This window comes from Syngnathoides biaculeatus, chromosome 22 (genome assembly GCF_019802595.1).
Source record: "Syngnathoides biaculeatus isolate LvHL_M chromosome 22, ASM1980259v1, whole genome shotgun sequence".
Classification (NCBI taxonomy): domain Eukaryota; kingdom Metazoa; phylum Chordata; class Actinopteri; order Syngnathiformes; family Syngnathidae; genus Syngnathoides; species Syngnathoides biaculeatus.
The window spans coordinates 6,416,107-6,429,954 of NC_084661.1; the positions used below are offsets into that span (position 1 = coordinate 6,416,107).

The 13,848-nt window shown below is 50.4% G+C and overlaps 1 long non-coding RNA gene across 8 annotated transcripts; it reads left to right on the forward strand.

Moving 5' to 3' along the window:
- Positions 1-8,114: 8,114 nt before the first annotated feature.
- LOC133496044 (uncharacterized) lies at positions 8,115-13,079 on the forward strand. Of its 8 annotated transcripts, none has more exons than XR_009793702.1 (4): positions 8,117-8,620; positions 9,617-11,075; positions 12,097-12,353; positions 13,017-13,078. It is a non-coding gene; the product is annotated as an uncharacterized LOC133496044 (long non-coding RNA). The 8 variants fall into 8 exon arrangements; XR_009793703.1 differs by having other exon boundaries at positions 8,118-8,620; positions 12,097-12,274; positions 13,017-13,079; XR_009793704.1 differs by lacking the exon at positions 13,017-13,078 and having other exon boundaries at positions 8,137-8,620; positions 9,617-9,792; positions 10,822-11,075; positions 12,097-12,904.
- The last annotated feature ends 769 nt before the right edge of the window (positions 13,080-13,848 follow it).

Consider the following 13,848-nt stretch of genomic DNA (forward strand, 5'->3'; position numbering starts at 1 on the left):
GAAGTCATGGTGGCCTTTCATCGATCCATTACAACCATTGCGCTGCAATCCCGCTTTCGAGTGTTCTTCAGCCGCATACCATGCCTGGTTCATGCCCGCGCACCCCAAGTGTGGAAGCCATGGTTGTCATTCATCCAGCCAGCACAGCCAGTGTGGAAGTCATTGTGGCCTTTCATCCATCCATGACAACCATTGCGCTGCAAGCCCGCTTTCGGGTGTCCTTCAGCCGCATACCATGCCTGGTTCATGCCCGCGTACCCCAAGTGTGGAAGTCAAGGTTGTCATTCATCCAGCCAGCACAAGTGCGCTAGAAGCCCGCTTGCGGGTGTCCTTCACCCACATCACATGCTATGTTCATTCCCGTCGCCCTTAGTGTGAAAGTCATGGTTCCCTTTCATCCATCAAGCACAACCGTTGCACTGCAAGCACCCTTGCGGGTGTCCTTCACCTGCATACCATGCCTGGTTCATGTCCATGCACCCTAAGTGTGGAAGTAATGGTTGCCTTTCATCCAGCCAGCACAACCAGTGCGCTGCAAGCCCGCTTTCAGGTGTCCTTCAGCTGCATACCATGCCTGGTTCATGCCCGCGCACCCCAAGTGTGGAAATCATGGTTGTTATTCATCCAGCCAGCACAGCCAGTGTGGAACTCACGGTGGCCTTTCATCCACCTATTATAACCATTGCGGTGCAAGCCCGCTTTCGTGTGTCCTTCAGCCGCATACCATGCCTGGTTCATGTCCATGCACCCTAATTGTGGAAGTCATGGTTCCCTTTCATCCATCCAGCACAACCAGTGCGCTGGAGCCCTCTTGGGTGCGTCTTCCCATCGCATACCATGCCTTGTTCATGCCCGCGCACGCTAAGTTTGGAAGTCATTGTTGTCATTCATCCATCCAGTACAACCAGTGCGCTGGAAGCCCGCTTGCGGGTGTCCATCACCCGAATACCATGCCTGGTTCATTCCAGTGCACCCTAAGTTTAGAAATCATGGTTGTCATTCATACAGCCAGCAGAGCCAGTGTGGAACTCACGGTGGCCTTTCATTCACCTATTACAAATATTGCGCTGCAAGCCCGCTTTCGTGTGTCCTTCAGCCGCATACCATGCCTGGTTCATGACCGCACACCCCACGTGTGGAAGTCATGGTTGTCAATCATCCAGCCAGCACAACAAGTGCGCGAGAAGTCCGCTTGCGGGTGTCCTTCTTCCGCATAACATGCGTTGTTCATTCCCGTCGCCCTAAGTGTGAAAGTCCTGGTTGCCTTTCATCAATCCAGCAAAACCGTTGCACTGCAAGCACACTTGCGGGTGTCCTTGACCCGCATACCATGACTGGTTCATGTCCGTGCACCCGAAGTGTGGAAGTCATGGTTGCCTTTCATCCATCCAGCACAACCAGTGCGCTGGGAGCCCTCTTGGGTGCGTCTTCCCATCGCATACCATGCCTTGTTCATGCCCGCCCACGCTAAGTTTGGAAGTCATGGTTGACATTCTTCCATCCAGTACAACAAGTGCGCTGGTAGCCCTCTTGGTTGCGTCTACCCATCGCATACCATGCCTGGTTCATGACGTGCACCCCAAGTGTGGAAGTCATGGTTGCCTTTCACCCAGCCAGCACAACCAGTGCGCTGCAAACCCGCTTTCAGGTGTCCTTCAGCTGCATTCCATGCCTGGTTCATGCCCGCACACCCCAAGTGTGGAAATCATGGTTGTTATTCATCCAGCCAACACAGCCAGTGTGGAACTCACGGTGGCCTTTCATCCACCTATTATAACCATTGCGGTGCAAGCGCGCTTTCGTGTGTCCTTCAGCCGCATACCTTGCCTGGTTCATGCACGTGCACCCTAGGTATGGAAGTCATGGTTGTCTTTTATCCAGCCAGCACAACCAGTGTGCTGCAAGCCCGCTTTCGGGTGTCCTTCAGCCGCATACCATGCCTGGTTCATGCCCGCGCACCCCAAGTGTGGAAGTCATGGTTGTTATTCATCCAGCCAGCACAGCCAGTGTGGAAGTCATTGTGGCCTTTCATCCATCTATGACAACATTGCGCTACAATCCCGCTTTCGGGTGTCTTTCAGCCGCATACCATGCCTGGTTCATGCCCGCGCACCCCAAGTGTGGAAGCCATTGTTATCATTCATCCAGCCAGCACAACAAGTGCGCTGCAAGCCCGCTTGCGGGTGTCCTTCACCTGCATATCATGCCTGGTTCATGTCCATGCACCCTAATTGTGGAAGTCATGGTTGCCTTTCATGCATCCAGCACAACCAGTGCGCTGGGAGCCCTCTTGGGTGCGTCTTCCCATCGCATACCATGCCTTGTTCATGCCCGTGGACGCTAAGTTTGGAAGTCATGGTTGTCATTCATCCATCCAGTACAACCAGTGCGCTGGAAGCCCGCTTGCGGGTGTCCTTCACCCGAATACCATGCCTGGTTCATGCCAGTGCATCCTAATTTTAGAAATCATGGTTGTCATTCATCCAGCCAGCACAGCCAGTGTGGAACTCACGGTGGCCTTTCATTCACCTATTACAACCATTGCGCTGCAATCCCGCTTTTGGGTGTCCTTCAGCCGCATACCATGCCTGGTTCATGCCCGCGCACCCAAAGTGTGGAAGCCATGGTTGTCATTCATCCAGCCAGCACAACAAGTGGGCTAGAAGCCCGCTTGCGGTCGTCCTTCACCCACATCACATGCGTTGTTCATTCCCGTCGCCCTAAGTGTGAAAGTCATGGTTGCCTTTCATCCATCCAGCACATCCGTTGCACTGCAAACACGCTTGCGGGTGTCCTTCACCTGCATACCATGCCTGGTTCATGTCCATGCACCCTAAGTGTGGAAGTCACGGTTGCCTTTCATCCATCGAGCACAACCAGTTCTCTGGAAGCTCTCTTGGGTTTGTCTTCCCATTGCATTCCATGCCTGGTTCATGCCCGCGCACGCTAAGTTTGAAAGTCATGGTTGTCATTCATCCCGCCAGCACAACCAGTGCGCAGGAAGCCCGCTTGGGTGCGTTCCCCCCCAAGCATACCATGCCTGGTTCATGCCCGCGCACCCCAAGTGTGGAAGTCATGGTTTCCTTTCATCCAGCCAGCACAACCAGTGCGCTGGAAGCCCTCTTGGTGCGTCTTCCCATCGCATACCATGCCTGGTTCATGCCCGCGCACGTTAAGTTTGGAAGTCATGGTTGTTCTTCTTCCATCCAGTACAACAAGTGCGCTGGTAGCCCTCTTGGTTGCGTCTACCCATCGCATACCATGCCTGTTCATGCCCGCGCACCCCAAGTGTGGAAGTCATGGTTGTCAATCATCCAGCCAGCACAAGTGCGCTAGAAGCCCGCTTGCGGGTTTCCTTCACCTGCATAACATGCGTTGTTCATGTCCTTTGCGCACTAAGTGTGGAAGTCATGGTTGCATTTCATCCAGGTCAGCAGCAAAACGTTGCGCTGCAAGCCCTCTTGCAGTGTCCTTCACCCACCCGCATACCATGCCTGGTTCATGTCCTTGCATGCAAACCCGAAGTATGGAAGTCATGGTTGTCATTCATCCAGCCAGCACAACAAGTGCGCGAGAAGCCGCTTGCGGCCGTCCTTCACCCACATCACATGCGTTGTTCATTCCCGTCGCCCTAAGTGTGAAAGTCATGGTTTGCTTTCATCCATCCAGCACATCCGTTGCACTGCAAACACGCTTGCGGGTGTCCTTCACCTGCATACCATGCCTGTTCATGTCCATGCACCCTAAGTGTGGAAGTCACGGTTGCCTTTCATCCATCTAGCACAACCAGTTCTCTGGAAGCTCTCTTGGGTTGTCTTCCCATTGCATTCCATGCCTGGTTTCATGCATGCGCCACGCTAAGTTTGAAAGTCATGGTTGTCATTCATCCCGCCAGCACAACCAGTGCGCAGGAAGCCCGCTTGGGTGCGTTCCCCCCCAAGCATACCATGCCTGGTTCATGCCCGCGCACCCCAAGTGTGGAAGTCATGGTTTCCTTTCATCCAGCCAGCACAACCAGTGCGCTGGAAGCCCTCTTGGTGCGTCTTCCCATCGCATACCATGCCTGGTTCATGCCCGCGCACGTTAAGTTTGGAGTCATGGTTGTTCTTCTTCCATCCAGTACAACAAGTGCGCTGTAGCCCTCTTGGTTGCGTCTACCCATCGCATACCATGCCTGGTTCATGCCGCGCACCCCAAGTGTGGAAGTCATGGTTGTCAATCATCCAGCCAGCACAAGTGCGCTAGAAGCCCGCTTGCGGGTTTCCTTCACCTCACCTGCATAACATGCGTTGTTCCATGCCTTGCGCACTAAGTGTGGAAGTCATGGTTGCATTTCATCCAGCCAGCACAAACGTTGCGCTGCAAGCCCTCTTGCAGTGTCCTTCACCCGCATACCATGCCTGGTTCATGTCCTTGCACCCGAAGTATGGAAGTCATGGTTGTCATTCATCCAGCCAGCACAACAAGTGCGCGAGAAGCCCGCTTACGGGTGTCCTTCTTCTGCATAACATGCGTTGTCCATTCCCGTCGCCCTAAGTGTGAAAGTCATGGTTGCCTTTCATTCATCTAGCACAACCAGTTCTCTGGAAGCCCTCTTGGGTTTGTCTTCCCATCCCATTCCATGCCTGGTTCATGCCCCCGCGCACGCTAAGTTTGAAAGTCATGGTTGTCATTCATCCAGCCAGCACAACCAGTGCGCTGGAAGCCCGCTTGGGTTCGTTCCCCCCCGAGCATACCATGCCTGGTTCATGCCCGCACATCCTAAGTGTGGAAGACATGGTTGCCCTTCATCCATCCAGCACAACCATTGCGCTGCAAGCCTGCTTGCGGGTGTCCTTCGCCCGCTTGAGGGTGTCCTTCAGCCGCATACCATGCCTGGTTCATGCCCGCCACCCCACGTGTGGAAGTGATGGTTGTCATTCATCCAGCCAGCACAACAAGTGCGCGAGAAGCCCGCTTGCGGGTGTCCTTCTTCCGCATAACATGCGTTGTTCATTCCCATCGCCCTAAGTGTGAACGTCATGGTTGCCTTTCATCAATCCAGCAAAACCGTTGCACTGCAAGCACACTTGCGGGTGTCCTTGACCCGCATACCATGCCTGGTTCATGTCCGTGCACCCTAAGTGTGGAAGGCATGGTTGCCTTTCATCCATCTAGCACAACCAGTGCGCTGGAAGCCCTCTTGGGTAGTCTTCCCATCGCATACCATTCCTGGTTCACTGCCGCGCACGCTAAGTTTGGAAGTCATGGTTGTCATTCATCCATCCATTCCAACCAGTGCGCTGGAAGCCAGCTTGTGGGTGTCCATCACCCGAATACCAGGCCTGGTTGGTGCCCGTGCACTTTAAGCGTGGAAGCCATGGTTGTCATTCATCCAGCCAGCACAACAAGTGGGCTAGAAGGCCGCTTGCGGGTGTCCTTCACCCACCTCACATGCGTTGTTCATTCCCGTCGCCCTAAGTGTGAAAGTCATGGTTGCCTTTCATCAATCCAGCAAAACCGTTGCACTGCAAGCACACTTGCGGGTGTCCTTCACCTGCATACCATGCCTGGTTCATGTCCATGCACCCTAAGTTTGGAAGTCATGGTTGCCTTTCATCATCTAGCACAACCAGTTCTCTGAAAGCCCTCTTGGGTTTGTCTTCCCATTGCATTCCATGCCTGGTTCATGCCCGCGCACGCTAAGTTTGAAAGTCATGGTTGTCATTCATCCAGCCAGCACAACCAGTGCGCTGGAAACCCGCTTGTGTGCGTTCCCCCCCCCCCCATACCATGCCTGGTTCATGCCCGCGCACCCCAAGTGTGGAAGTCATGGTTGCCTTTCATCCATCCAGCACAACCAGTGCGCTGGAAGCCCTCTTGGTGCGTCTTCCCATCGCATACCATGCCTGGTTCATGCCCGCGCACGTTAAGTTTGGAAGTCATGGTTGTCATTCTTCCATCCAGTACAACAAGTGCGCTGGTAGCCCTCTTGGTTGCGTCTACCCATCGCATACCATGCCTGGTTCATGACCGCGCACCCCAAGTGTGGAAGTCATGGTTGCCTTTCATCCATCCAGCACAACCAGTGCGCTGGAAGCCCGCTTGTGGGTGTCCATCACCCGAATACCATGCCTGGTTCATGCCAGTGCACCCTAAGTTTAGAAATCATGGTTGTCATTCATCCAGCCAGCACAGCCAGTGTGGAACTCACGGTGGCCTTTCATTCACCTATTACAACCATTGCGCTGCAAGCCCGCTTTCGTGTGTCCTTCAGCCGCATACCATGCCTGGTTCATGCCCGCGCACCCCAAGTGTGGAAGTCATGGTTGTTATTCATCCAGCCAGCACAGCCAGTGTGGAAGTCATTGTGGCCTTTCATCCATCCATGACAACCATTGCGCTACAGTCCCGCTTTTGGGTGTCTTTCAGCCGCATACCATGCCTGGTTCATGCCCGCGCAGGCTAAGTTTGGAAGTCATTGTTGTCATTCGTCCATCCATTCCAACCAGTGCGCTGGAAGCCCGCTTGTGGGTGTCCATCACCCGAATACCATGCCTGGTTCATGCCCGTGCACTTTAAGTGTAGAAATCATGGTTGTCATTCATCCAGCCAGCACAACAAGTGGGCTAGAAGCCCGCTTGCGGATGTCCTTCACCCGCATACCATACCTGGTTCATGCCCGCGAACCTTAAGTGTGGAAATCATGGTTGTCATTCATCTAGCCAGCACAACCAGTGTGGATGTCACGGGTGTCATTCATCCAGCCAGCACAACCATTGCGCTGCAAGCCTGCTTGCCGGTGTCCTTCACCCGCATACCATGCCTGTTCATGCCCGCGCACCCTAAGTGTGGAAGTCATGGTTGCCTTTCATCATCGATCCATTACAACCATTGCGCTGCAAGCGCTTATTCGGGTGTCCTTCACCCGCAGACCATGCCTGGTTCATGCCCGCGCACCCCAAGTGTGGAAGTCATGGTTGTATTTCAACCAGCCAGCACAACCAGTCTGGAAGTCATGGTTGCCTTTTATCCATGCAGCACAACCGTTGTGCTGCAAGCCCGCTTGCGGGTGTCCTTCACCCGCATACAATGCCTTGTTCATGTCAGTGCACCCTTGTTGTTGAAGTCATGGCTGCCTTTTATCCATCCAGCACAACCAGTAAGCTGGAAGCCCTCTTGGGTGTGTCTTCCCATCGGATACCATAACTGGTTCATGCCCGCGCACGCTAAGTTTGGAAGTCATGGTTGTCTATCATACAGCCAGCACAACCAGTGCGGAGGTCACGGTTGTCATTCATTCAGGCAACACAACTTTTGCGCTGGAAGCCTGCTTTGGAAAAACCTTCAAACGGATACCATGCCTGGTTCATGCCCGCGCTCCCTAAGTGTTGGATTCTCCGCGTTAGTAGCAGCCACCGGGTGCATGTAAGTCGGTGGACCGGAATCCGGCCACCTGCCCTGATTTTTGTTTGACATGATTAGCAATATCAATGTTTAGAAAGTTCGCAGTGTGCTTCCGTATTGACAGAGGCTCAGCATGTAGCCTAAACGTTGACGTATAGCACACATAGAACGAGTTGGCTAACATACACTGACTGATTTCATTGTTAGAAACCTGATGTAATGTTTGTATAAATTTATGAAACAAGTGTGTATATATAAAATGATGGTTGTTCATGAAGACAAGAAACGTTCTTGAACACTATATTAGGACACCTGGACTGTACAGAATAGACTGTATCATAGGCACAACAGGTGCCTTTATGAAAATTATAAAAAGACATTCCGCTGCTTGCCAAACACGAGGAAAACGGGAAGATGGGGCGGTATTGGGAGGATGATGAGGACTGGGTGCACGCCCGTACAGGAGGCGCCGCAGGCCTACACGAGGCTTCTGGGGGCGCGATGGTGTGGCGCAGGGGTGGGTCGATGTCCGCAGGCACACACACACCATTCCAGCCCTCACCCGAAATCGCCCCTCCGCGCGCACGGGGACGAGGGGGAACGCGAAATCTCATGTCTTCTTTGTCTTACAGCCCCGAACGGAGACATCTCCTAGGGGCCAATGAATCACAGACCTTGAGGCCAGGGAGACAGACTAAATTACATATATGTGTAAAAAAGGGTCTATGCATCAATGCATGTTTTCTTGGTTATGTGTGTGTATTTATAAATATATATATATATATATATATATAAACCCTGAGACTCATACGTGCTTGCACGGCAAAACGGCAACACAGGAGTTATTTAGACAGCCAGGGTTTTAAACATCATTTGTACAATGTTTAAAATTTTGTATACATTGTAGAAGTGCTTCCTACGGGTTGCCGTGATTTCCTTGCCCCGTCTAGGACCTACTGTGGTGTTTGTCTTCACTAGAGCCTGCGGTGGAAAAAAAAAAAAGTGATGCTTCGAGGCTGGCAGTACCTCTGCAGACCCACCAGATGGCGACTGTGGGAAGGATGCCGAGCAGGACAAGAGAGGAAAAACTCCGTCAGGAGGGGTCAGGGCTTCCTGTATGGAGGACCCGTCCGGAACAATGCGCATGCGAGGAGGTACTTCTCTGCTGCAAAGGGTTTTTGGGCCTCGGATATAAAAAAAAGAAATCCGCGTTAGTAGCAGCCGCCGGGTGCATGTAAGTCGGTGGACCGGAATCTGGCCACCTGCCCTGATTTGTGTTTAACATGATTAGCAATATCAATGTTTAGAAAGTTCGCAGTGTGCTTCCGTATTGATAGAGGCTCAGCATATAGCCTAAACGTTGACGTATAGCACACATAGATCGTGTTGGCTAACATACACAGACTGATTTCATTGTTAGAAACCTGATGTAATGTTTTCATATAAGTTTATGAAACAAGTGTGTATATATAAAACGATGGTTGTTCATGAAGAAGAAACGATCTTGAACACTTGATTAGGACACCTGGACTGTACAGAATAGACTGTATCATAGGCACAACAGGTGCCTTTATAAAAATTATAAAAAGACATTCTGCTGCTTGCCGAACACGAGGAAAACGGGAAGATGGAGCGGTATTGGGAGGGTGACGAGGACTGGGCGGACGCCCGGTACAGGAGGCGCCGCAGGCCTACACGAGGCTTCTGGGGGCACGATGGCGTGGCGCAGGGTGGGTCGATGTCCGCAGGCACACACACACACACACCATTCCAGCCCTAACCCGAAATCGCCCCTCGCGCGCACAGGGAGGAGGGGGAAAGCGAAATCTCATATCTTCTTTGTCTTATAGGCCCGAACGGAGACATTTCCTGGGTGCCAGTGAATCACAGACCTTGAGGCCAGGGAGACAGACTAAATTACATATATGTGTAAAAAAGGGTCTATGCGTCAATGCATGTTTTCTTGATTTTGTGTGTGTTTTTATAAAAAAAAAATATATATATATATATATATATATATATTATATATAAATATATATATATATAAACCCTGAGACTCATACGTGCTTGCGCGGCAAAACGGCAACACAGGAGTTATTTAGACAGCCAGGGTTTTAAACATCATTTGTACAATGTTTAAAATTTTGTATACATTGTAGAAGTGCTTCCTACGGGTTGCCGTGATTTCCTTGCCCCGTCTAGGACCTACTGTGGTGTTTGTCTTCACTAGAGCCTGCGGTGGAAAAAAAAAAAAGTGATGCTTCGAGGTTGGCAGTACCTCTGCAGACCCACCAGATGGCGACTGTGGGAAGGATGCCAAGCAGGATGAGAGAGGAAGAACTCCGTCAGGAGGGGTCAGGGCTTCCTGTATGGACGACCCGTCCGGAACAATGCGCATGCGAGGAGGTACTTCTCTGCTGCAAAGGGTTTTTGGGGCTCGGATGAAAAAAAAGAAATCCGCGTTCGGAGCAGCCACCGGGTGCATGGAAGTCGGTGGACCGGAATCCGGACACCTGCCCTGATTTGTGTTTAACATGATTAACAATATCAATGTTTAGAAAGTTAGCAGTGTGCTTCCGTATTGATAGAGGCTAAGCATATAGCCTAAACGTTGACGTATAGCACAAATAGAACGCATTGGCTAACATACACAGACTGATTTCACTGTTAGAAACCTGATGTAATGTTTGTATAAATTTATGAAACAAGTGTGTATATATAAAACGATGGTTGTTCATGAAGACAAGAAACGTTCTTGAACACTTTAATAGGACACCTGGACTGTACAGAATAGACTTTGTATAATAGGCACAACAGGTGCCTTTATAAAAATTATAAAAAGACATTCTGCTGCTTGCCAAACACGAGGAAAACGGGAAGATGGGGCGGTATTGGGAGGATGATGAGGACTGGGCGGACGCCCGGTACAGGGGGCGCCGCAGGCCTACACGAGGCTTCTGGGGGCGCGATGGCGTGGCGCAGGGGTGGGTCGATGTCCGCAGGCACACACACACCATTCCAGCCCTCACCCGAAATCGCCCCTCCGCGCGCACGGGGACGAGGGGGAAAGCGAAATCTCATGTCTTCTTTGTCTTACAGGCCCGAACGGAGAAATCTCCTGGAGGCCAATGAATCACAGACCTTGAGAACAGGGAGACAGACTAAATTACATATATGTGTAAAAAAGGGTCTATGCCTCAATGCATGTTTTCTTGGTTATGTGTGTGTATATATAAATATATATATATATAAACCCTGAGACTCATACGTGCTTGCACGGCAAAACGGCAACACAGGAGTTATTTAGACAGCCAGGGTTTTAAACATCATTTGTACAATGTTTAAAATTTTGTATACATTGTAGAAGTGCTTCCTACGGGTTGCCGTGATTTCCTTGCCCCGTCTAGGACCTACTGTGGTGTTTGTCTTCACTAGAGCCTGCGGTGGAAAAAAAAAAATTGATGCTTCGAGGCTGGCAGTACCTCTGCAGACCCACCAGATGGCGACTGTGGGAAGTATGCCGAGCAGGACGAGAGAGGAAGAACTCCGTCAGGAGGGGTCAGGGCTTCCTGTATGGACGACCCGTCCGGAACAATGCGCATGCGAGGAGGTACTTCTCTGCTGCAAAGGGTTTTTGGGGCTCGGATGAAAAAAAAGAAATCCGCGTTAGGAGCAGCCACCGGGTGCATGTAAGTCGGTGGACCGGAATCCGGACACCTGCCCTGATTTGTGTTTAACATGATTAGCAATATCAATGTTTAGAAAGTTAGCAGTGTGCTTCCGTATTGATAGAGGCTAAGCATATAGGCTAAACGTTGACGTATAGAACGCATTGGCTAACATACACAGACTGATTTCACTGTTAGAAACCTGATGTAATGTTTGTATAAATTTATGAAACAAGTGTGTATATATAAAACGATGGTTGTTCATGAAGACAAGAAACGTTCTTGAACACTTTATTAGGACACCTGGACTGTACAGAATAGACTGTATCATAGGCACAACAGGTGCCTTTATAAAAATTATAAAAAGACATTCTACTGCTTGCCGAACACGAGGAAAACGGGAAGATGGGGCGGTATTGGGAGGGTGACGAGGACTGGGCGGACGCCCGGTACAGGAGGCGCCGCAGGCCTACACGAGGCTTCTGGGGGCACGATGGCGTGGCGCAGGGTGGGTCGATGTCCGCAGGCACACACACACACACACACACACACACACACACACACACACACACACACACACACACACACAACACACACACACACACCATTTCAGCCCTAACCTGAAATCGCCCCTCCGTGCGCACAGGGAGGAGGGGGTAAAGCGAAATCTCATGTCTTCTTTGTCTTATAGGCCCAACGGAGACATTTCCTGGGTGCCAGTGAATCACAGACCTTGAGGCCAGGGAGACAGCCTAAACTACATATATGTGTATAAAAGGGTCTATGCGTCAATGCATGTTTTCTTGGTTATGTGTGTGTGTATATATATATATATATATATATATTATATAGTATATATAAACCCTGATACTCATACGTGCTTGCGCGGCAAAACGGCAACACAGGAGTTATTTAGACAGCCAGGGTTTTAAACATCATTTGTACAAGTTTAAAATGTTGTATATATTGTAAAGTGCTTCCTACGGGATGCCGTGATTTCATTGCCCCGTCTAGGACCTACTGTGGTGTTTGTCTTCACTAGAGCCTGCGGTGGAAAAAAAAAAAAAAGTGATGCTTCGAGGCTGGCAGTTCCTCTGCAGACCCACCAGATGGCGACTGTGGGAAGGATGCCGAGCAGGACGAGAGAGGAAGAACTCCGTCAGGAGGGGTCAGGGCTTCCTGTATGGAGGACCCGTCCGGAACAATGCGCATGCGAGGAGGTACTTCTCTGCTGCAAAGGGTTTTTGGGGCTCGGATGAAAAAAAAGAAATCCGCGTTAGGAGCAGCCACCGGGTGCATGTAAGTCGGTGGACCGGAATCCGGACACCTGCCCTGATTTGTGTTTAACATGATTAGCAATATCAATGTTTAGAAAGTTAGCAGTGTGCTTCCGTATTGATAGAGGCTAAGCATATAGGCTAAACGTTGACGTATAGAACGCATTGGCTAACATACACAGACTGATTTCACTGTTAGAAACCTGATGTAATGTTTGTATAAATTTATGAAACAAGTGTGTATGTATAAAACGATGGTTGTTCATGAAGACAAGAAACGTTCTTGAACACTTTATTAGGACACCTGGACTGTACAGAATAGACTGTATCATAGGCACAACAGGTGCCTTTATAAAAATTATAAAAAGACATTCTACTGCTTGCCGAACACGAGGAAAACGGAAGATGGGGCGGTATTGGGAGGGTGACGAGGACTGGGCGGACGCCCGGTACAGGAGGCGCCGCAGGCCTACACGAGGCTTCTGGGGGCACGATGGCGTGGCGCAGGGTGGGTCGATGTCCGCAGGCACACACACACACACACACACACACACACACACACCACCACACACACACACAACACACACACCACACACACACCATTTCAGCCCTAACCTGAAATCGCCCCTCCGCGCGCACAGGGAGGAGGGGGAAAGCGAAATCTCATGTCTTCTTTGTCTTATAGGCCCGAACGGAGACATTTCCTGGGTGCCAGTGAATCACAGACCTTGAGGCCAGGGAGACAGCCTAACTACATATATGTGTATAAAAGGGTCTATGCGTCAATGCATGTTTTCTCTTGGTTATGTGTGTGTGTATATATATATATAATATATATATATTATATATAATATAAACCCTGATACTCATACGTGCTTGCGCGGCAAAACGGCAACACAGGAGTTATTTAGACAGCCAGGGTTTTAAACATCATTTGTACAATGTTTAAAATGTTGTATATATTGTAGAAGTGCTTCCTACGGGATGCCGTGATTTCATTGCCCCGTCTAGGACCTACTGTGGTGTTTGTCTTCACTAGAGCCTGCGGTAGAAAAAAAAAAAAAAGTGATGCTTTGAGGCTGGCAGTTCCTCTGCAGACCCACCAGATGGCGACTGTGGGAAGGATGCCGAGCAGGACGAGAGAGGAAGAACTCCGTCAGGAGGGGTCAGGGCTTCCTGTATGGAGGACCCGTCCGGAACAATGCGCATGCGAGGAGGTACTTCTCTGCTGCAAAGGGTTTTTGGGGCTCGGATGAAAAAAAAGAAATCCGCGTTCGGAGCAGCCACCGGGTGCATGGAAGTCGGTGGACCGGAATCCGGACACCTGCCCTGATTTGTGTTTAACATGATTAGCAATATCAATGTTTAGAAAGTTAGCAGTGTGCTTCCGTATTGATAGAGGCTAAGCATATAGGCTAAACGTTGACGTATAGCACACATAGAACGCATTGGCTAACATACACAGACTGATTTCACTGTTAGAAACCTGATGTAATGTTTGTATAAAATTTATGAAA